The sequence below is a fragment of the Lycorma delicatula genome, chromosome 10 (assembly GCF_047948215.1).
Source record: "Lycorma delicatula isolate Av1 chromosome 10, ASM4794821v1, whole genome shotgun sequence".
Lineage (NCBI taxonomy): Eukaryota > Metazoa > Arthropoda > Insecta > Hemiptera > Fulgoridae > Lycorma > Lycorma delicatula.
Window position 1 is genome coordinate 30,505,628 of NC_134464.1, and position 24,822 is coordinate 30,530,449.

General features: G+C 28.3%; 1 protein-coding gene and 1 non-coding gene across 2 annotated transcripts in view; one reads left to right on the forward strand and one right to left on the reverse strand.

The window, feature by feature from the left end:
* The window catches only part of LOC142331443 (D-beta-hydroxybutyrate dehydrogenase, mitochondrial), a 367,681-nt gene that overhangs the window by 200,748 nt on the left and 142,111 nt on the right, over positions 1 to 24,822 (forward strand). The gene's annotated exons all lie outside the window — the stretch shown is intronic.
* TRNAF-GAA (transfer RNA phenylalanine (anticodon GAA)) lies at positions 24,497 to 24,569 on the reverse strand. Its single transcript has one exon. It is a non-coding gene; the product is annotated as a tRNA-Phe (tRNA).

The window sequence follows — 24,822 nt, forward strand, 5'->3', positions numbered from 1 at the left end:
CTGACTGAATATACAGAAAAATATATGTTTCAATTTCTTTTGATGAGAGAAGAGTAAAATATGTGATGCCTGCGCCATCTGACGAAATGTATGTTTGTTGCTGTCGAAGAATAAAAATGGTTGTTTCATTTTGCTTGATGAGAAAGAATAAAAGCATGTAAAAGTTGTCAATACTTAAGGGTGAAAATAGTTTTTATATAAAAAACAACATGGCAATGTCTTGTGGCAGATGACCTCCGGTAAGGGCTCAGAACGGAGGGCGATTGGCGGAGGGTGTCTTCCCCTACGGAGGTCAGGATGAGGATAAAGAAAAATTCATAACAAAGCGGCATTACCGGTTATGGTTAGTGTTTTTTTTTTTTTTTAATGAACGAGAATTCGCGTCCTTTAATAAGAAGCTAATACCATTACTGTGAATTGTTTTCTTATGTTTTTTGGCGGAGATTCACTTGACTCTCAAATGGGAATCTAGATTCATTTTATCGATTTTAGGTAATAATAATAATAATAATAATAATAAAGCCTTTAGCATTTAAAAATCCAATAGCGTATTTGAAATAAAATTCTGGAAAGTTATACCGTCCTTTCCTGACTTCCTTTTTTTTGTAAAGAATTGTACTTCAGATTGCTGCTTTGAAGTGAATCCCGAACTTTAAATATATTTGTGAATATATACACAATATAATTATATATACTGTCGTATATTGTCAGTTTGTTATTTAAAAATAGTTTCCAATGGGATTAATTTGTTGATTAAATTTAAAAATTAATAACCAGAATTGTTATATTCCTTTTTTTTTGGCTTAATGAAATTCACTACAGAAACTCAAAACTTGTGCGTAGAAATATGAAACGTAATTTTTGAATCGTATGAAAAATGCCATGCCATGACTGGGATTCGAACCTGGGACCTCTGGATGAAAACCCGAGACGCTAATCGCACCACCACGGAGATCGTCTATCAAATTATTTAATTCTGATGATAAATTGTTCGACTTGCTAGTTCAATTGCCACACCCTTTGACTTGCTAATCTCTCTATAATGTGGTTAAGCTCAGATCTGATTATCAAAGGAACTAAAAGCCCTTTTAGAGATGATTTAGTCTTTAGAGAGCTCTCAAGAATACCTCTGTCCTCTCAGTTGTGGCGGTGCAATATCGTTTTGTTTAATTGATGCATAATTCATCTCTGCAGCTGTGCATTTGATAGATTAAATTGATTACTGAGTTAGTGAAAACATGTTAACTGTTAATAGTATTTTTAATGGCGATAGATAAATCCTATATTATGATTATTCTTAAAATTCCATCTCACACTCGTACTTTTAATCAATTATATTTGATTACTACGTTAAATCAAGTAGAAGTCTTACACCAATATGGTCTTACATCTCGGACGATCACATTATAAGAATTAAAGTAGATTCTTCAAATTAAAACTTCAACAATAAATAATGTGATTACAAAGATATCTTCCATTTTTATAATGAAATAAGAAACAATAAAATCAAATCGGTAGTGCCCACATAATCTCTTACATATATATCGTGACGTCATTCATATAATCAAAATATATTTATGCGAAACTTAAAAAAAAACCAAGTTGAAAAACGTGTGATAAAATGTGAAACGTATTCCCGTATTATAGATATTCTCAATTTACTCTCTCGTAGTTAATTAAGAGAGTTGATCGCCTTGTAATAATTTAAAGCTTGGTCAAGCTGATTGATCTTATTTTAAATAAAAAAATTTAAATATCTTTCTCTTTATTCACTGAATAGAAAGTACAGTAAAATTTCATTTTCCAAAAAAATATTCTGCTATTGTAATATTATCTATGTAGCATATATCTATGTATATAAAAGACATATCCTGACTGAATGATTCATCAACGCCCAGCAAAAACTTTGAAAATAAATTGATGAAAATTTGTATACATATTCTTCTTGCGGTATAAGGGTACACTAAGAAAGGATTTTTTGAAATTTCGAGTTTAAAGGATTAAAATGAAGTAACAATTAAATTTCCAATTTTTTTAATTTCTTGGTAACAAATGAAGATATCATTAACTTGATCTTTGGTGCGTGTCATTTTTATGTAAACATCAAAAAACTAATTTATATACATATTTATATATATATTTTTTTAAATTCCGAGTTTAAAGGGTTAAAATAGATTCTGTTTTTTTTTTTAAACCCGGCTATTTCTTTTAATTTCATAGTAAAAATGAAGATATCTTGATTTTTAGTTTTCCATTTCCATTTTTGGAAATTGAAAGGGGTTTATCTTAAAGATAAAAATAAATTTGAACAACGATTTCAACTTTTATCCATTTCTGACTATACTAAACGAGATATTCACTAAATTGGGTCTTGCAAATACTCTTCAAATAAATATCTAAAAATCATTTTCTGTTTTTTTTTAGTTTCTATTTTTTAAGGGTGCGACACGATAGCTCAACTAACACAGCCACGGTTACTGTATGTGCGATATGATTGGCTGCATCAGCCTCCAGTAACTTTACGAAAAAAGTAATTAAAAGATTTTTTTTTTTAAATGAGAAACGAGTTGGCCGTGCCTTTATTTATTTCATCTCTTTACAATATTCTCTCTTAAATTTCTCTCCTTATCAACTCATTTTAGAACCTCTTCGTTTCTCAAAAACATAAAAATCGGAACTTTCGAAAGTTTCGATGTAGATTGTTCTTAAGTTTGTACTAAGTAAAGGTTTGTAATTATTCATTTTTGATTTGGCATCTACTTGTAAATTCCGAAATTTAAATTTTTTGTATCAGATATATATATAAAATAATTTTTTATTGTATAAAATAATTTTTTTATGATTAGTCAATATGGAACCTATATTCGTTCTATTTACTGATGTATAATAATTAAAAAATACACCGGCGTATCTATGGATATTGGCCTACATGTAGTCTATGTAATAATATTGATAATTGCATTATATATGAACAATATTGCGTGAGAATGCGTGCGTGAATTAAATTATGTATTATTACAAGATCATTTTGATTACGTTATAGATTAGCTCATATTATACACCTCACACACACCAACACGCGCGCGCGCAAGTACGCACACTCTTTCTCACACCTTACCTCCTCCCTTTTTATCATATTTTCGTACACACATGCTAATATTTTTTTTCTTTCCCATATTTTTAATCTTTTTTTAAATTTTATTTTCCTAATATTACGCGTTGTAATCTGTTAAATTAGTGAACAATAAGCAACACTCTACGACTTAGTGAGTTGAAGGTTATATGTATGACATGTAAATGAGGTGTAGTCTTGTAAATACTCAGGCCGACCGTTCCGGAGAAGTGTGGTTAATTGAATCCCAACCACCAAAGTACACCGGTATTTGTTGTCTAATATTCAAATCTGTATAAAAGTAACTAACTTTTACTAGGATTTGTATCTCGGAACCTTCGACTTCGAAAATCAGCTGTTAAAAGTTTCCTTTACAACTGTTCTCTCTTGGAAAAGAAAGAACAGATGTTAATTTATGATATTTATTTCCACTTTGAATCGTTAAATAGATTTCGTGAAAATTATATTCAATTGTTATTATTGGTTGTATAGTTATTATTTTCGATTATATTGTCATTTTGGTAACAAATTAATTTTATAATAATGTATAATTTTAACGTGAGGAAAAATATAAGGCACCATTCTATAACAGCATCTTACTTATACCAATTATTTTGGTTATATGAGACCTTATGTGTGACATAAGTCATTATCATTAATAACAATATCCATCATCAAGAACATGCAAGGTATAAACGGAAGATGTAAAGAGGAGTGATTTCCTATTGCCTATTATTCAGAATGGAATATTACATTATAAATTAGCACGCCCAGCCCACTTAGTCAGTTACTGAATGATAACTGAGATAACATATTCACTCTGTCCATTACCTTGACTGATTTTATCTGTTGAAAAGATTAAAAAATACGGTCTTATTTGACAAATCCCTCAGCCCCATGTTAGGCTTTAAATACAGCAACTGGAAAAGAAACTATGTTTCTAGACAATCCTATAGACAGATCTCCCTCCAACAAATCATAAAAATATTTATAACATTATCATAGATTCATTGAACATCCAGCTAAAATCAACAGAAACAAAAAAGGAATAGAAAGGCTCAAGGATAACGAAAATAACTAGATATTGAAAACGAGTACAGGGGATTTATCAATAAAGAGTAGCGTGAAACGGGACAAATTATCCGACCCAAACAGGTGCTTCAAAACCTTCTTCCAAATAGTGGGTGTCTATTTCTGGTTACAATTTTTAAGAACAAAGCATATTTACTTACGAGAGAAGCAGCAAACGTGACTGATCAATTGTGTTACATTAATTAATTTAAATACATGCTGCAATAATCATTTTCCCCTCTAAATATAGATATTTGTCGGGTATTCACTTTAATTGAAAAAAAAAGGTTACACCGTTTGTCCTCACGCTAAAAACCCGAAACCTCAGTTATTATTTTCAATGAAACTACGTTGTTAAAAACTCAAATAAAGGCACCAGACGCACGTTTCGCATTAAAAACTAAACTGACGTTCTGTATTCCGTTTCATACTGCTGAGAGAACGATGTGTTCAAACGTATCATATGCATGTTCGAAAATGACGCTCTCATAGCGAATATGATGCAAGCAGACCAAATTACATGGAACACGTAGACATCAAATTGGATCCTGTAAATCGTTCGTGTTTGTGTACTTCATACATGCATGCTCACCTGTCGCTATCAACACAGCCAAATAATTTTAACGAGGTTTCTAACTATTTTAATGGGTACCATGATTTAACTTCTGGAAAATTTCGACATATCTTCGCGTTTCACATCTCCCAGACTCTAAAACAACCGTCAGTTCAAAAGTGTATGTATATCTATATATATTTCACTTCCTTGTGGACACGATAACTGCCGTTATTTTGGGCCAATCACTTTCAAATTCATACATAAAATATAACCACCCAAAATCTCGGTCGAGTTCATTAATGGCCAAAATCATACCATGGGGGTGGTAATCATGGGGGGAGGGGGGTCTTTTTCGGAAAAAAAATATCGCTGTAACTTATTAAGTAAAATATCGAATTCGTTTAACGTTTCTACTATTCTTTGGATAAGGACCTAAAACTTATCTAAGAAAAGTTTTTGATATCACCAACCATTGGCCCAGGGGATGAAAAACTGGGTTTCGAAGACAAAAAAATCATACCTCCCTTAATAGGCACAGTATCGAATCGGTTTAAAGTGGTCGTTAGTATTTTAAACATTACCTAAAACTTTTGTCTGAAACAATTTTTGATATGATTACTCCTTACGGCCAGGGATGACCAAAATTTTGCTGGAATTGTAAGAAGATGGGGCTTGTCGTATGCTGAACATGTGAAACTTTTTTCACATGCAACCATTGTCGTATTGAATAAATTTGAAGTTTTTCTTAACTTGAAGGTAAAAATCTTTTTTATCCCCTACTTAGCACCTGTCGAATCTACTTCCGCCTTCCGGCGTGCCGAAAGGGATTTTTTTTTCTTGATTTTTTTGTCGAGGAGCTAAACAGGTTGAGAATCACTAAAATAGAGAATTATTATTATTTTATTACTTCTTAGCGTTGAAGTTCATAAATAACAGTTCAAAATTACTAAAAAGAGAATCTTCTATTATGTGTTTGTTGCTAATGAGTGAAATAAAGCAATAGGGAGTGACGAGTTAAATGTTTAAGACAAGACAGAACACAACAGCTGTGTTTACTATACATCAATGTACTTATGTATAGGTATAGGCTTTCTCGTTGTGTAGTATCTAGTTCTGCTGGGGTCGAGCAACTATGACTGCATCTGCCCGACCAACCTACTTTTTAAACATCCTTCTTCCTTTTTCTTATTACTATTTTTACTTGTACTATCTACTACGTTTTTGTTTTGTCTAATTCTTTTTTTTTTCTTTCTATAACTATGACACTAGTGTATTGCATCAATAGATTTATTTGCTGCCTGCGCTAAGTAAAACATCCTCTTTCCCGTTTCTTCTTCAAATAATATTAATGATCTCTTATAATCTGTTTTTGCAACAATTCTTTCTTCTTTTTTTTTTATATTTTTATTCATTAATATTTAAGTTGACAGGTTTTTCCTGTTTGTTTAAAAATCATTATTTCTTATCTTTATTATGTTTTTATTATTATATGAAAGCAATGAAAATATAATGATGTTTATCCAGTTGTTAAAAGTAACTTGTTCAAATGGAAGCGTAAAATATCACGAAGCTGAGTTTTTTAATTTTATAAAACTTTTATTTTATTTTCTCAGAAATATTAATTTTTAGATGAAATCCACATTATAAATTTTTTAATCTATTGAATTATATATTTTTTATTTTATATTGTATTTCCAGCAATATTACTTTTGTTATAATTAAAAACTATTCATGAATAAAAATTTGTATGAAATTAACTCCCTACAGGATTAGATAGATATACACCATCAAAAAGCTGTTTCCTCCATCAAGTCAGAAAAACACTATATTATAATTTTAAATTATTTTAATATTGGAAAATATCTAGAAACAAAATAAATTATTAAAAATAAAATAAAACTTGAGTTTTATTTAAATTTTATTGTGTTGATAAAAATAATAAGAAACGAAAATTTATTACACAATTCATTATGATATATATAATACAGTATTTTTTTGCCCCGTTTTTGTCTGTTTTATTTTTAATAAAGTGTTTTTTGCTTTGTTTTTTCTTTAATTTCCTTTTCATGTTCAATTGTTACTAGCATCATTTATACAAACGCATTTCTTAAAATTAAAATCTGCATAAACTTCGTTGTAAATTTGTTTTATACCTCCGGGACCACCGTTAGGTATTGCTTCAGAGGTTGAGATGAATGATAAGTAACGTGTGAAAATGCCATACCTGATCGGGAGTCGAACCGGGACCTCCAGATTAAAAGCCGAAACGTTACTACTCGCGCCAAGAAGGTCGGTGAAAAAAATTATTTGTTTACAAGTAATTTAACGCAGTTATTTTACGTCATATCGAGAAAAAAATTGTGTTTTGGGATACCAATTTTTTTTTATACAATAATTACTAAAGAAAATCCAGAAAAAAAGGAAACCCACATAAACAAATTAAAGAAATGCTGTACTCACATAAGGAAACTGCTTGGAAACACCACCCATAAATCGAATATCTTGACTCCCCAAAAAACAATGAATGAAAATACCAGAACACAAAAAAAGTAAAGATTTAAAAAACAGCGTGAATTAATAAATGAATTAAATAAAGAGACAAAGACCCAAGAGAAAGAGTAAAAAATATAAATCCCAATTGTCTTAGAGTAGAAAAAGCAATAATCCTTCTCAAATCATTTTCCAAACAAGCAGCAGTTTCGGAGCTTGTTTTTTTCGGATCAGAAAACATATGAGGCCGTCAAATTTATCCCTTAATTTTAAGAAGATGTAAATTTGAATTAAAAATCAACATTGCCCGAAACTATAAAACATAGTTTATTATTAAAATTATCTGTATATTTTATAATTCTTGTATAAAACTGAAAAATTGTTATCATTAATAGAGATAATAACATTACATTATTAAATCACATCTAATAGGTCCGGAGAAGTCGAGACTGGTATCGAAAATACATATTGCCTGAAGCCATATGGATTTAGGAAATGGGGGTCAATACCTAATAGTCTTATATAGAATTTTTAAATATATTAAAACGTTTTTTAAAAAGTCTTCTATTAAATGAACTTAAAGATTATCCTTTCTCTTAATTTTTTTTTTTAATTCTCTTTAAAAGTAGAGAAATCTCAATAGATTTCTCTTTACCACTTTAACCAATGTTAAAGTTTAATATTATCTGTATCTTTTTTTTTTAGATAAAATTTTATCTTATCCATCCCATTATAAGCAATGTATAAGTCGTTTTGGGGTAATTGAAATGAACAGTTTAGATTTTTTTTTAAAATCTAACCTTCTGTTTTCGATTGAGATTTTTGAATTGATTTTCCTCAGTTTATTGTTTAAAATTTGTTTATTTTACATACACGGACAGATGTATTTCTCTCTCACTCTCTCTCTCTCTCTGTGTGTCTCCCTATTTAGACCATATATGGATATTGTGATCAAATTTTCAATGGTTTTTAATCTTTTTATTGAAGTAATTTTTTATTTTTTGTTAATAGAGCTGTTTTCTCTCCTCATATATCACGCCAAGTTAGTTATTGTTGACTTGTTATTTCTTGAAACCCAATGAAATTCTGATTTTGTCTTAAAATGCCTTCAGATCTTGTTTTTTTCGTTGGTGATATTTATTTCTTGAATATCTTTATGGATATCGTTGATCCTACTGTTCTTTTGAGTTTTGATGTACGTAAATATAAGCTTTATGAGTCATCATGCGAAAAATGTGGCCACAGAATTGAATTCTGAGTTTTCCGATTATAACAATGAAATTTCACAGTATATGTAAAGTTCCTTGTCGGTTTGTAATTATCCTTGTTTTCCTTGGGCTTAAGATTTTCCTGAGGGTCTTCTTTTTTTGTGTTCAAGTACTTAGGTGTCGCGTTTTTTTAGTGGTCACAGGCATTATACTGTATATATGCATTCGGATCGAATAATGATCTTGTAATGGCGGTAGATTTTGGCTTTGATGGAGATTCATTTTTTGTTGTAGATGTTTCTGGTGAGTTGGTATGCGAATTTTCAGTTAGCGTGCTGGTTCTTTCATTGGTTCTTTTTCAGAGATGATAGGCGTGATGGTTTCCCCTGAGATATTTGAATTTTCTTACTTTAGAGATTTGGTCGGTGTTGATTCGTATTTGTTTGGACTTTAATGTTTGTAATGAATCTTTTTTATTTTTTATTTTTTTTAAGAAACTGTGGCTGCGATTTCTATTTTCTCAGATCAGTAAAACGATATCGTTGGCAAAAGCAGGTAATTAGTGTTGAAATTGTGTTTTTTTTTTATCCGAGATGAATTTGGCTGAGGAGTTTCAAGTTAAAAAGTTCATTTTCCTAATTTATATGTATATATATCCCCCCTCAATTATCTATTAATGATTTATATAACAATCAAAGTGGCCGTATGGGTTTAATTTTTTTTCAAATTTGCAGTTTTTGAGCTTTTTATATTTTTGAATTTATATTTTAATTGTTGTTTCATCTAGATCTTTTTTGTGTATAATAATATTTAAAAAATTAATGTATCGATTCGTATTATCGATATTATATATCGTAAACCTTAGTAACAATGTTTTTGTTTAAAAATTATCGGTACTAGTATTGCCCGACACAACAGTACAATATATTACGGAAATGTAGCTAGCTGTACTACAGTACTATGAATTACTTCTAATGGCCTATAAAAACGTGGGCTGGTTTTTTGTAACAGAAACTTATCACTTCCTATGCGTAACTACTTTTAGACTATTCAGTTATCTTACATCTTCATCTCTCTTTCTTAATACTTTCTTTCTATTTTATTTCTTCGTCTTTTTACTTATTTTCTTTTATCTTAGTCTTGTTTTGATTATTTTCTTTTTGTTCTATCAGTCATTGTTACGGATCAGTTCAACCGTTTGTACCACTCATTTGTTCTGCTACATTAAAATAATGTTACAGTTACTACTTTTTATTATTATTTTTATTGTTGTTACTGTCTTTTAAATGAAGTATTGTTTCAGTTTGACCAATTTTATTTATTTCTATAAATAATATAAATTTATATAAATTTTATTGCATTTAGTCTTTTTCTTATATTCATTTTAGTATAAGTATTAAGGGTAATTAATATTTAGAAACATTTTTTTTAAATTTAAAAGAAAAAATATGATGTGGACACTACATCATCCTTTTACGCGTATTAAATTACATATACACATTTTTTGCTGCACTTCATTTAAACTTATTTCATATTAGAGATAGATAGGATCCTCCAATTCTTTAATAAAGTGAACAGTAACACAATTGCTAAAATATTAGTATTTATTTATTAACGTCAAATATTTCTACGTTTATTAATTCAATAATCGCTCCTGAAATATTAGGATAGAGTAAAAGTCCCTTTATTATTCTTTATATAAATGTCTGATATCTATCTAATACTATGTTTTTTTAAAAAATATTATGATGTAACCATCAACAAAATGAAAATAAAAACCAAACGGAAGTTACTAAATTTTATAGCGGTATTTATTATCAAGTAGAATAAAACAAATTCATAAATAAATAAAAAATTATGTATTTATACAGGAGAAATGGAGAACCAAGTAAGTGTTACCTATTCCCGCATATCATATTTTATCATCATTTTATATATATATATATATATATATATATATATATATATATTTCATTAAATTTAATGAAAATAAAAACAAAAATTGAACAGGTTACTAAATTTTTAGTTTACTTTTTAAGCATGTTTTTTACTGGGTTTAAAATGTGTGTGGTGTAGGGTTTTTGTCTTTGTGTATTTATTCTGAATTTATAACACTTTTACTACAGTTTCTGAATTTTCAGTAGGTCTCACGTGTCTTCTGTACTTTAGTTTCAAAAGAATGACGTTCAAACTTTTAGCAAAAATTGCAGAATAATGAGTAATTTTTGTTCCACCATCAGTATATAGTATGGATATAGGCTTTAAAGACACTGAACCATTTTAATTGTCATTTTATACGTGTCTTCACCACAAAATACTAACACACAGTATTCAGTTATACTCAAGAAAAATGGCCCTAAAAATTTCCTTAGCATTTTATATTTGTTTATATATTAATTTTGTTTCGCGTCGCTTAAGTAGATATATGGTGTAAATGAGAATGTATCGGATCTGTAACTATGCACACGTCGGTTAGAATCCGACTTCATGTACATGGATTTTAAAAAAAAAAAATTTAATTTAAATATATTGATTTATTAATAATTATTAACCTCTGATTGTAAAAATCTTTGAATTAAAATAAAAAATACAAAAAAATTTATTTCACTAATAACTTCTGATTTTTTTCATATCTTTTTATTTGTATTATTATTGAATTACTTTTTTGTTAAAAGTTTTTTACAATCAGAGGTTTATAATTATTAATAAATCAATATATTTAAATTAAAAAGAAAAACTTTTAAAAAAAAATATATTTATATAAAGTCGGATTCGAATTGATGTGCCTTCCCCTTGTAAAATACAAATATTTTATTTTTTTAAATTTTATTTGGTTGTAACTCTGGAACCAATAAAAATAAGTACTACCTATGATATATCGTCGTTGTAAAGCTCTCAACGAAGGCTTATTACTGCAGTTAAAAAAAAATAAATGGATTTAGGCTTGTTTCACCATTTTGTCCCATTTGATCGCAATAAAAACAGAACATGCACAACTAGATGTTAGAACAGTCCTAAATACAAAATTTCAACATTCTACGGCTAATCGTTTTTGAGTTATGCGAGATACATAAGTACGTACAGACGTCAGAAACTAGTGAAAATGAATTCAAGAATGGTCAAAATGGATATTTCCGTTGAAATCAGAAAACCGAAATTTTTCACGATTACAATATTTCTTTTACTTTGTACAAGGAAGTAAAAATGTTTGGCTGAATCATTATTATTTGTCAATTTTTGTTAACTTTTATATGTCTATTTTAATTATAACTCATAATGTCATTGATCTAAATAAATGTGTTGAATAAATTAATTTTATATCGCTTTATACGAAATGACTTTTGTAAGGAAAAGTGTTTTACATTGAAATAAAAGTAATTATCAAAAAAATTATCTGAAAAAAATTTACGAGTAAGAAAGATATGTACTTAATCTAAGTATTCTATTTTAAAATAAACATTACGTATAAAACATTGTATGAGCTGATTTAGAACGGTTCATAATTTATAAAACTTTAGTAAATTATCAAATTTTGAAATTTTTAACACTTATGTTTAAAAATTATAAATTTTTCATTCAGTTTATTTATTTTAAAAAAAAATAGTTTATGATTTGCCTGGATTTACTTATTTTATAAAAAGAATTATAAAAAAAAATGTATTCATAATTAGGCCATAAAGGTAACTAAATTATTTTAAATAATATACTTTAAATTAAAATACTCTTAAATTAAATACTTTTATTAATAATGTAATTTTTTTCGGAATTGTCCGTTTTTGGATTTCTGGAACAAACTTTATTTTTCTTTTGAAGCTTTATTCTTTTGCCATCTCTCGGAGATAATTTTTCGTAATCTTTTCCTATGTTCTCCGGTAATTCTCCAGCTGTTATGTCTAGTGGCGACTCGTAGTTAAAATTAGTGGGGTTTCTGCTCCAGAAAATTTTTTTGTGGGCCTTTTCAAGGCCACGGTTAAAATTTTCTATAAAATAAAAGAACCGAAAAAATGAATCAAATAGAATAGCTGGAAGCAGGATAATAATCTAATTCTACACTTTTGATCACACTCAAGAATATGGTCACAGTTTTAGAGCACATTGTGCTTAAAAACCGTATTCGGTTTAATCGAATAACCAATAAAATGTCCATACAGATATTTCTTAGTATTATTCGATAATAACTTAATAAAATGTCCGCTTAAAAACACTACGGTCCAATATTGTTTAATTTAAATCTCTATCTACACAGAAACAAACACATAATCAGTTTTTACTAATTACCTTCTCTTTTGCCCTTCGAGCATGTTTTTATACAGATTTGGCAGTCAAAGAGCCCTTGCTTTCCGCCATCTTCTGATCATTACTGAAAAAACAACTAAACCGCTTTCATATTCCTTCCACCGACTAAACTAAAAAAGGAAACTGACAAGAAACGTTCCATACACACGCGAAGTAAAAAAAAAACAACCTTCCACCAGCACGTTGGGGTCGGCACTTCGAGAGCGACAGTGCTTTCTATCCCTCGCAGCCTCGCGTACAGCTTCCTATGTGGGCATGCCCACAACAGCCAAACACAACGCCCCTGGAACTGTGAAGCGCACAGTTCCATAGAAAGATTTTTGTATTGTTTTTATAAAGATTAAGCTTAAGAATTATATATTGTACAAGAATAAAGGACTCATTATATTAAATGTTATCAATAATATCAAGTGGAAATAGGAGGTGCTGCAGTTTCACAGTGCCTATGTACGAGCCGCCGCTGGTTATTTCCTTTCCTGTCTTTTACCGTTTCAAATCTTTTAAACTCATTTACTTTTTCATTGAAAATTTTTCTACCTAAAATTTATTTGTTTATTCTGATTCCTTGGATATCCTTTCCTATCTCTAGAAACCAATTATTTTTACTTTTGAAATTATCAAAGCAGTTCATATCTTTCTTTATTCATTCTTTTTAAATTACAGTAAAACATTATTTCCGTTTTTAATTGTATCGATTATGTGTTAAAATTTTCTCCACCGGATTACTGTAGTGGTTAAACTCTACTCTTAAATGATTATTTATTGTTAAAATGTTTGCCGCGTAAAGACTTTCAGGGTTATAGTCGTGTTGTTATGTCTAGAAAACCAGTTGTTTTTTTAAATTTTTTTTTTTATTTCATGGACTTAAATTAGAATAAAATCGGTAGTAATAGAATTTAAATAGTCATAGCGTTTAATAAAATTAGTTAATCACCGATTAAAAGATTTAAAAAATATTATTGTTGAAATTTTCCCTTTTAGAAAATAATCTTGATATTTTACATGAAATATTTTGTTACAGCTTAAAATTTAATCTCTTTTCCCTGTTCTTATTATTTTTAAAAATTAAAACTTTAGCAATTTTAGTAAGAAAAGCTAGTTGACTGATTTGGGACCATTCTGGCCCTCAAATTAATTTTAAAGGGTATGATTAAGAATAATAAAGCCATTTGCATGACATTTCTAACTTTAATCAAAATATTTGATAATATTCAATGAAATGTTCCCAATCTTAAGGAAATCTGGACTTAAATATTACGTAGAAAAGATTTTTGTGTAATCTATACAAGAATCGGATAAAAGTTATAAGAATAGAAGGTGAAGAAAATCAAACTGTGATTTAAAAAAGATAGTAAATCGTTGTAATCTGTTCTCTTATTTTTCAACTTTTACATAAAACTTGTAATACAGAAATTGAAGGAAATATTTAAGATCAGAGTAACTTTTTAAAAAAAAAATCAAGATTCACTGATGAAATTATTTTTTTGGTGGAAACTGAAGATAAGAAATAACTGAGAAGAAATATTATATAGCATCGATTTATTGCTCGGAAAACATTTATTTAGAAAATAAATAGGAACAAAAGAAAAGTTGATAAAAAGAAAATGATAAATTAAATATTAAAATATGTCATCATAATGGGCCAGAGGTTACAGAATTTTTCTAGTTACGGAATAAAATTAAAAAAAAAAAACAAAGTAAGGTAGAACTCAAAAGCAGATTGACTCAAGCAGGAAGAGCTTTTATGTAGAAAAGATGTCTTTTTGGTATATTTAATGTAGATATAAAAAATAGAAAGCTATTCTTTAAAGGATTTACGTGAAGTGAAGCACTTAATGTCACTACCATAAAGTGCTACATTCCGTATATAAACAACCTACATTGCAGTAGTACAATACTCAAACCAGTAAAGAATATTACAAAAAGAAAACCACCAAATAATTTTTAAAAATAATGATACAACTTCTTCCACTCATATTTAAAAAAAAAACGTATTTTATATATAAAGAGCTGAAAAATGTGTGTTTTAATTTTTATTTCAATGAAATTATTGATTGTTAAAAATTAAGAAAGAATATAAATTAGGAAAGAAAGGAGCCCTGACCTGCCCAGACATAATTTTCGAAGCAAATTTCTAAAATACAGATTGATTCATGAAGAATTTAACAAAGTCGCCGCTTCTTCTACTGGTGAAATAAAGAAGAAAGTTCATATTATCATGTGTTAGAAAAACGCTTCGCTAGTGAGTGTTGGCTGGCGAAAGATTTCCCCCTGACTTAAGAACCTTCAATAAAATTGTCAGAATGTAAATTAATGGGTCCGAAATTAAGTAATAAATTTAGAGAATTTATAATGTGTATTTGTTATTTTAGAAAAATAATAAGTAAAATTACCAGTAAATTAAGTTTCCTCCAATTAACTTTCTTATCTTTAGTAATTTCTTTACTTTTCTTCCTTTAAATTAATAATTTTAATTGTTTTTTACTAAATAATTATGTTTTAAGATGAGTTGTTTGGTTTTATTGTTTATTTGTTTTTTTTTAAATTATTGGTTGTTTTTTTTTTTATTATAAGTTTTTATTTAACTTGCGTTAGTTATAATCAAATCTTGCAACTACTATAGCTTTTGATCTATCGTATGAAAATCAATGAAATTTGGTACATTTATGTAACTTCGATGACAATACAGCACTACGGTGTCGGAATTTGATATGACACCCCCACGCACTACCCCTACGTTAAATTCATGCATTTAGTTGAAAATTTTCGTTTCTCATGAACTATCGTATGAAAATGATTGAAATTTGGTACACGTATGTAACTTCGATGTGTAAAAATAAATATTTTTACTTTTAGTCTTACTAAAAAAACAAACTTGAACAAACAATAATATTCAGATATAAATATTATTAAGAATATGTTTTTTTTGGATGTAAAAAGTTTATTGTTCATTAAAACTAAAAAATAAAAAAAATACAAAAATATATTGGATTACATATAAAAAATTATTTTTTAAAAAGCTTTTATTTAACTAATATTAATAAAAAAAGGAAACAAATTAGAAAACCCCTCTTAAAAGTAAAAAATAAGAATTAAATCAAATTGAGAATTATAAACAAAAAAATATAATTTATTAACAAATATAAAAATGCACAAAAAAGTAAAAAATAAATAATATAATTATCTAATAAATAAATAAATGTAATAATTATTACAATTTAAAATTAAAAGTAATGAAAATATTTAGTTAAATAAAAGCGTGGCGCAGTTTTTATAACAATCTTTTCGAATAAGTATTTATAGACGTTTGCTGTATTTTAAAATATATTTTTTGTTTAATGAGGTTGTTTAGTATATGTATACACTTTAATATTGTATATATATATATATATATATATATATATATATATATATTGAACAATATATACAATATTGAAAATTTTATTTCGTTTAATACTTACTTAAAATCTGCCACATTTTCATAATATTTTTTTTAATAAAATTCGAAATTCTTACGTTTGTATTTTAGTTTCTGTGGAATTTATTCATATCGTTTTACTTAGAATTAAATTTTTTAATAATTTTTTTTTAAAATGTTTATCTACCCATTTAGCAAAGTTATTTTACACCAGATATTAAATAGTGTGTTTTTCGACCACAAACGTTTTTGTCTTTTACTTCAAATTTCTCAAAAACCATTAAAAATACATTTCTGGAACCTAGTATTTTTAATTTTTTTCATGTCAGATTTCAAAATAAAATTACTAAATTTAGGCCGTAATTTTAATCGCAAGAATTAGTGTATTTCTTAATTTTACCGAAGACGTAGAAATCTTTCGCCAGCCATATTCGCTAACCCACCAGTGGTCTAGCGGTGAAATCGTCATAGCAAATCAGTTGATTTCGAAGTCGAGAGTTTTAAGGTTCAAATCCTAGTAAAGGCAGTTACAAGTACTTTTATACAGATTTGAATACTACATAGACGATTCTGTTGTTCTTTGGTAGTTGAGTTTCAATAACCACACGTCTCAGGAATGGTCGACCTGAGACTGTGCAAGACTATACTTCATTTACATTCATACATATCATCCTCATTCATCCTGTAAAATAATATCTTACGGTGGTTCCGGAGGCTAAACAGATAAAGAAAGTAAGCCGACACTCGCTAAAATAAAGCTCTTCCAAACCTATGTTTATATGAATGTTTTTCTTTATTTTCACCAGTAGTTCATATCATGAATTTTTTTTTCATTTTTTGTGAATCTTTCTGTTTATTTTACTGATGTTTTTAAAAAATAGCTTCTAAATACGTTGATATTATACTTTTGAAAACTCGTCAAGTAGGGGAAATAAAACGGTTGTGACATCACGATAAAAAATTACAGAAGGAAAATTTTTTCCCTTATTGCCTTTGTGATATAATTAATATTTGTGCAAAAATGTTTTTATAAAACCACTTCCCGTCACAAATACTTCAATTTGTGTCGTTTTTCATTAATTCTACTGTAATTTAATAGGTAATTACTGGTTTGAAATATTATTTATGAATGTTTTAAAAAAATGAAATGAGTAATAATAAATCTTCAAACATTCCAAAAATGAAAATTTTAAATTAATAATGACTTCTATATTTATGAGGTATTTATGTCGGTAAATTTTTAAAATTAAATTTTTACTTCCTTTTACGAAATAAAGGAAGTATTGTGATCGTGGAAAATGTCGGTTTCCAAATTTCAACGGAAATATCCATTTTGATCATCCCTGAATCCATTTTTACTAGTTTCGGCGTAACGTCTGTACGTAAGTATCTCGCATAACTCAAAAACGATTAGCCGTAGTATGTTGAATTTTGGATTTAGAACTGTTGTAACATCAGTTGTGTACCTTCCCTTTTGATTGAAATCGACTAAACTGAAAGTGTCCAAAAAAGCCCAAAATCCAAAACAATTTAGATTTTGGACTGTTTCTTAACTGCACTAATAAGCTCTCGTTTAGAGCTTTTCAACGGTATATCAGAAGTGGTACTTATTTTAATTGATTCCAGAGTTATAGCCAAATAAAATTTTAATTAATGAAATACGTGGATCTTACAAGGGAAGGCACATCGGTCCGAATCCGACTTCATATACATATATTTTTTTAACTTTTTTCTTAATTTAAATATGTCGATTTATTACTAATTATTAACCCCTGATTGTAAAAATGGTTTTACGATAAATAATAATTGTATAATAACAATAAAAAAATTATATGAATAAATATCAGAAGATATTAATTAAATAAAGTTTTCTGTACTTTTCATTTTAGAAAAATGTGCATATGTAATTTAATAGGCGTACAAGGAAGTCATATAGTTGTCCACATCAGATTTTTTGATATGAGTTGGGGGAGATTCCCCTCTAAAAAAAAATGTTTAGAAACTTAGGCAACTCGTTGTCACTTCTATATATACTCTCATTCTTTTTAAAAATCAATGGTGTAGTTTTCAGTTATATCGGATTAGTGGTTTTTAAATTGTAGTGTATGAAATAGATAAATAATAGAATATTTTAAAAATTTTAAACATTTCGTGATGCAGACATTTCAGTTTTATTAATAAATGTAACGGAAAAATATTTTTTTTTTTAATAAAATAGTTTACGTAATTTAAAAAAAAAACACTGGTTAACAAATGAAAAATTAGGTTATATAAAAATATTACGTAAAACAGAATCAAATATTATTTTCCTATTAAATACGTTAAAAATTGCATATTCATATGAAATTTAATATTATTTTGATATAAGTATGCGCATGTTATTTAATTAAACACATAACAAGATGAAAACAAATTTTAATCTTTAAAATATGCTAATTAATGTTAAATCATTAAAATATTTTAATCTAATTATCAGCAAACTTTTATAGAAATGCGTTTTTAGGTTTTCTTTATTTTATATCGAATATTACATAAATTCACTAATAATAAGCTTCAGATTTTAATAAATATATTTTATATGTTTGGTATTATTTCATTTACGGGTGTCCTGATTTTATTCATAAATGTTTTTAGTACTTTCATTTTATTGATATATTTATGTTGTAATAAAACTGTTTTCTCTACAAAACGATTCGTCATAAAATTATTTAAATTGGATTTCATATTTGGTAGTGAACAACAATTTATGTTGTTTGATATGTTATACCATTAATAGCCGATCAAAGCTGGTTTCTCTTTGGATAAATCCTTTATATAGCATAATCATCAATTTCAATTAGAATAGACTAACGAAAGTATTAAAAAACAAAATATTTGATTTGGAAAATAGTTAAAGAAATGAGTTATTATTAAAAGGATTGGAGCTTAATAAGAAAACAACTATTCAATTAAATGATATACAAATGAATGGTTTAATCAGGTAGAAGAAACAAGAAAAGGATGTCCTTATCCTTAAATTTGAAGATAGAACTTTGAGATATTTAGTCTTTCTTTTTCCTGTTTAGCCTCCGGTAATTACCTTTCAGATAATACTTCAGAGGATGAATGAGGATGATATGTATGAGTGTAAATGAAGTGTAGTTTTGTACAGTCTCAGTTCGACCATTCCTGAGATGTGTGGTTAATTGAAAACCCAACCACCAAAGAACACGGGTATCCACGATTTAGTATTCAAATCCGTGACTGACTTTACTAGGACTTGAACGCTGGAACTCTCGAATTCCAAATCAGCTGATTTGGGAAGACGCGTTCACCACTAGACCAACCCGGTGGGTTTGATAGATATTTAGTTTAGTATAAATATAGATATTTAAAGTATAGATGTGTAAAGTCTAGTACCTACTAGATTTTTACACAGTGTGCTTTTTTTATGTAAAAGCGTTCTGCTCAGTGAGTGCCGCGTTTGTTAACAATCGATTAAAGACGCATTCGACAATTCTTGAGATAACTAAGATTTATTTAAACATAACTTCTCTTGAGTTTCTTCGACGTTTTATTATAGTAAATGAAACATGGATTTGTTTTTACATGCCAGAGACCAAACAGTGGGTGAGAACAGGAGAAACGTGCGCCAAGAAAGTGAAAACGGTTTCATCTATAGGAAAATAACTGGATTTTTTTGGGGGGATTCTCTTAGTTTAGTGCTCATAAACTTCCTGGAAAAAGACAGGACCATCAACGGGAAGTATTACACTTCGCTACTGAGCAGGATGCTATTCAGGTTAACGTCTGTATTTGGCTATAAAGTGCTTTATCACTACGATAAAGCGCTTGGATTCACATCTTCGGTTAACACAACGCCATTAACACGCTTCGACGTGTTTTTACGTACACCGTATTCGCCGTATTGGCTTAGAGAGATTAATTCCTCTTCCCAGACCTGAAGAAATGGCTGAAGATTATCTTCAAATGATGAGATCAAAAGTGAGACAACCGTTTATTTTGCAGAGTTGGACAAACCGTATTTATTGAGGATATTAAAAAGTGGTTGATCTGAACGTATAGAATTGTAAGATGATTACGTTGAAAAACAAAATAAAAACGTATGTTTTCTTTGTCGGGCTGAAAACTTTTCTAATAATCCTCATATAAAAAAGAATATTAAAAAACAAAAATAATGAGAATAAGTTAATGAAGGTTTGCATAAAAGAACGAAAATTGAACGATTCAAACAGTACAGTTAGTTAGCCAGCTCTTTAACATAATATTCTAAGAATGAATACAACATCAAAATCAGAATATATAAAAAAACAGTTACGTAGTAAGAAGGAGTTAGATTTAAAGGATCGACTTCTTTGATTGCACGTTTGTATGGATGTAAAAAGGAAATGGTAGAAGCATTTTAAATGAGAAACATTAATATTCTTCCACCCAGAGGTGGTGGGAAAGACTAGACGTATAAGCTAGGATGAAAAATGAAGAAGTAATGAAGACAGTGAATGAGAATTGAAACCTAATGATTACAATTCAAAATAGAAACATATTGCGGTTAAGACATACTACGAGTTGAGAAGGGTTAATTAAAACGGAGCTAGAATGATTTTATATGTGCAAAGAAAGGACGATAAAATAGTAAAAATTATAAGTAATATAAAAGTAATTGCCAGGGGCTGAAAAATTTAGAATTAAATAAAAAAGAATAGAGGTTGTAATAGTGCGATGGCTCTACCTCAGGTTAGCCATAATGCTTTAATAATCAATCTCGAACCAAGTTATTATAATATTCATGAGGGCGATTTTGAATTTTAACTGTGGGAAATTTTTAATTTTAACTGGGTGTTTTATCGTGTAACGATTTTTTTATTTTGTAAAGAAATCTTAAATAAATAAATAATTTTAATCATTTGAACTAACCACATCACATGCTCATTTACACTTTTTGTGAAGTGATGTATCGTTTTTTAGATAAATAAAATTTAATCAAATTTAAAATAAGAAATTAATTTCAAAAAATCTAATGTGAACACCGTATGACTTCCTTATACGCCTATTAAATTATATATACACATTTTTGCTGCACTTCATTTAGTTCTTATTAACATCAAATATTTATACAATCATTAATTCAACAATCTTATCTGAAATATTAGGATAGAGTAAAAGTCCCTTTATTACTCGTATTAATAGATAAGTATTATTCCTATCTTCGTGAATTGGTGATTAACAAAAGTTTCAGGTTTCTAGTGTGTTGTATAAATAAAAGTTAATAATAATTAAACTATTCCGTTTAGTGAACTCCTGTATACTGGTTACATTGCTTTTAGGTTAGCTCTAGGAGCTAGTTAGAACACTGGTCGCTAAACTGTTTCGAGACTCAGTAGCCGCTTGTGGCACTAGTACAGTCAATTTGTATTTTTATTTGAAAATCCTTACCTACCGATTGATGTTTTTTCCATATGTTAGGGGTGATGAGGGAAGCTTAACTCCAGATTTTTAACGTCCCCCTCCCTTAGATTTTTAAAAACTCAAAACGTTTTTGAAATGCGTTTTTCTCTGAATCTATGCATTTTAGAGAAATGTTTTTCAAACAAAAAATGTAGATGACATTCTCCTCTACAATTAATGTCTTTAAAGTTATGCCGTATAATTTGAAATTGAAATACTAGGTGGCGCTGAAGTTGTAAAAAACGCGTTTTTTTGGTTTTTTCACCGGACAAAATTGTTTTTCGTCTGTATTGCAATTGGAAAAGTTATCTCAAAAAAAAAAAATTTAAACAATTTTCTTGTACGACTTACCATTTTGGAGCTGTAGCTTGTGAAAGTGTGAAAATGTTGTGAATTGGGCATGTGTTTGAAGCCGGACTAGTCGCTGAACAATGCCGATCTCCACGGCTACAGTAACAATAGGACCGCTGCGTTGCCATTGTACCGCTATAACTCTGGAATGCAGACGAAAAACAATTTGTTCCGGTGAAAAAACAGAAAAAAGACGTTTTTTTCCAACTTCAGCGCCACCTAGTATTTCAATTTCAAATTATACGGCATAACTTCACAGACATTAATTGTAGACTTTTTTTGTTTGAAAAAGTTTTCTCTAAAATGCATAGATTCAGAGAAAACCCCATTTCAAAAACTTTTTGAGTCTTTCAAAAATCTACGGGAGGGGGATGTTAAATATCTGGAGTTAAGCTTCCCTCATCACCCCTAACATATGGAAAAAAGATCAATCGGTAGGTAAGGATTTTCAAATACAGCCTAGTTTGATGACAAATTGCCTGTACTAGAACAGACATTCGGTTTTATGCTTTAGGGCGATCTAATGGAGTAGTGGCGGGAGAAATGCCAAGCAAACCAATACTGGTTACAAATGTTAATTTCGACCTTACGGTGTAAAATATTCAGTTTTTATTATTGGGTAATTTGGAGAATAATCAAACATGAAAAAGAAACAATCATACAGGAAAAAGAAAGATAACATGAAAAAAATATCACAAAAAAAAAAACAAGAAGATGAATATGAAGAGTAAGAAAATGTTTCAAAGAAAGAAAAAATAAAAGCATTAAGAGAAGATTATAAATATAAAGAGAAACGAAGCGTTAAAACTAAGGAAAGAATAAAACGATTATGAGAGGATGACGAATATAAAGAGATAGAAATTTTTAAAACTGGAAAACGTGTACACAAATTAAGGTCAGAAAAATTATTATATCAAACCAAAGAGCGATTGAATGATTGGCAAACAAATAAACGAAATGATCAACTCCGACTTCGGGCGAGAATATTGTCCGACAATATCAGAGGAGTAATGAACTAAAAGATAAGAGTATTTTACAATTTATTAAAGATCGGGCATGTATGTCTTAGTTATACGTAGTTTTTGTGAGGGTCTAGTTTTCAGTCCACTCAGTAGTTAACTTTAATGTAGATAAAATTAAACAGAAATTTCAGAATAATTAAATAAAATTAAACAGAAATTAAACTATAAAATCCAAAAATAATACTATGAAACTATAATTAACTATAGTTATTTAAGTATAATTTTCAATTAATATTAAAAAAGATGTTTCACGAAATCTATTGCATATACACATACGTAATATTGCCTACTAAATTATATATTACGTTTTTAAAAGTACATAAAATTTTATTTCACTAATAACTTCTGATTTTTAATTTTTTTTTATTTTTTATTTTTATTATTACTGAATTATTTATTGTAAATTTCTTTTACAATCACGGGGTAATAATTATTAAATCGATATAATTATATTTTTAAAAAAAAAGTTAAAAAAAAGGAGATGAAGTCTCTAATTCGAACCGATGTGCTTTCCCCTAAGATCCAAATATTTCATTAATTAAAATTTTATTTGGCTATAACTCTGGAACCATTGAAAATAAGTACTACTTATGATATATCGTTGAAAATCTCTCAATGCGGGCTTATTACTGCAGTTAAGAAAAAGTCCAAAGTGTTTTGCGTTTTCGGCTTTTTTGGATACTTTTGGTTCAGTCGATTGCAATCAAAAGGGGAGGTGAACGTCTAAATATTACAGCACTACTAAAGCCAAAATTTCAATATACTACAGCTAATCTTTTTTAGTTACGCGAGATACATATGTACGTACGCACAGACGTCACGCCGAAACTAGTCAAATTGGATTCAGGAATGGTCAAAATAGATATCTCCGTTGAAATCTGAAAACCGAAATTTTTCGAGATCACAATATTTCCTTTACTTCGTACAAGGAAGTTAAAAAACTCTAAAATTCTACAATATTTTATCAAAAAAAGGAAATTAAATTTTAAAAATACAGGAAGGATGAAAAGATTTTGTGTTATAAGTAAACAAATGTTTTTTGTCAATATTTTATTATTGTTGTACCCCATTTTTCCTGTTCACATATTTATAAAAATTTTCTTTAATTGATTTTCAAAAATAAATATTATTTTTAAATAAAACCTGAATCTTCTGAAATATAGAATATCCCCGATTTTACAGAATTTAGGATTTTGGAAACTTTTAGTTTTATGATTCTCGCTTTGAAAAAAAAAAATATAGAAAATGCATACTAAATTAGTATTTTTGACTTCAAAAAAAAATTAGGATTCGCATGTAAGTTATAACAGAGTATTATCTTATAAAATGAAATGGGATGTCATGTTTTATTATTTTTTTCCCTTCGGCTTTTCGTTATTTTACACTTTAACAATAATGGAAAATGTATTCTTTTTTTCTTGAATTTTAAAAATTTTATTGTAATAAATAAAATAATTACAACAATAAAAGCATGAAAAAAATTGTATGAGCCTTAGTATTTAATTATTAATGAAAAAAAAAAGTAAGTGCCGAAACCCGGGATCGAACCAGGGACCTTTAGATCTTCAGTCTAACGCTCTCCCAACTGAGCTATTTCGGCGGTGATGAAATCTACTTCCAATAATTATTACTTAAATTTAATATAAAAACCCAAATGTAATTTTAAAAAAAATTATTTGTATTATATTTTAAATGTAATAAATAAATAAATTTATTTACTAATTGGGTAATTAATATTACCCAAGTACTTGTATTTTGATATAGCATATTATTTACGGTAGGCTGTTTTCTTGTTAAATTGTACTCTTAAACGATGTCAATAGATAATAATTTTGTTTACAAAATGCATGAAA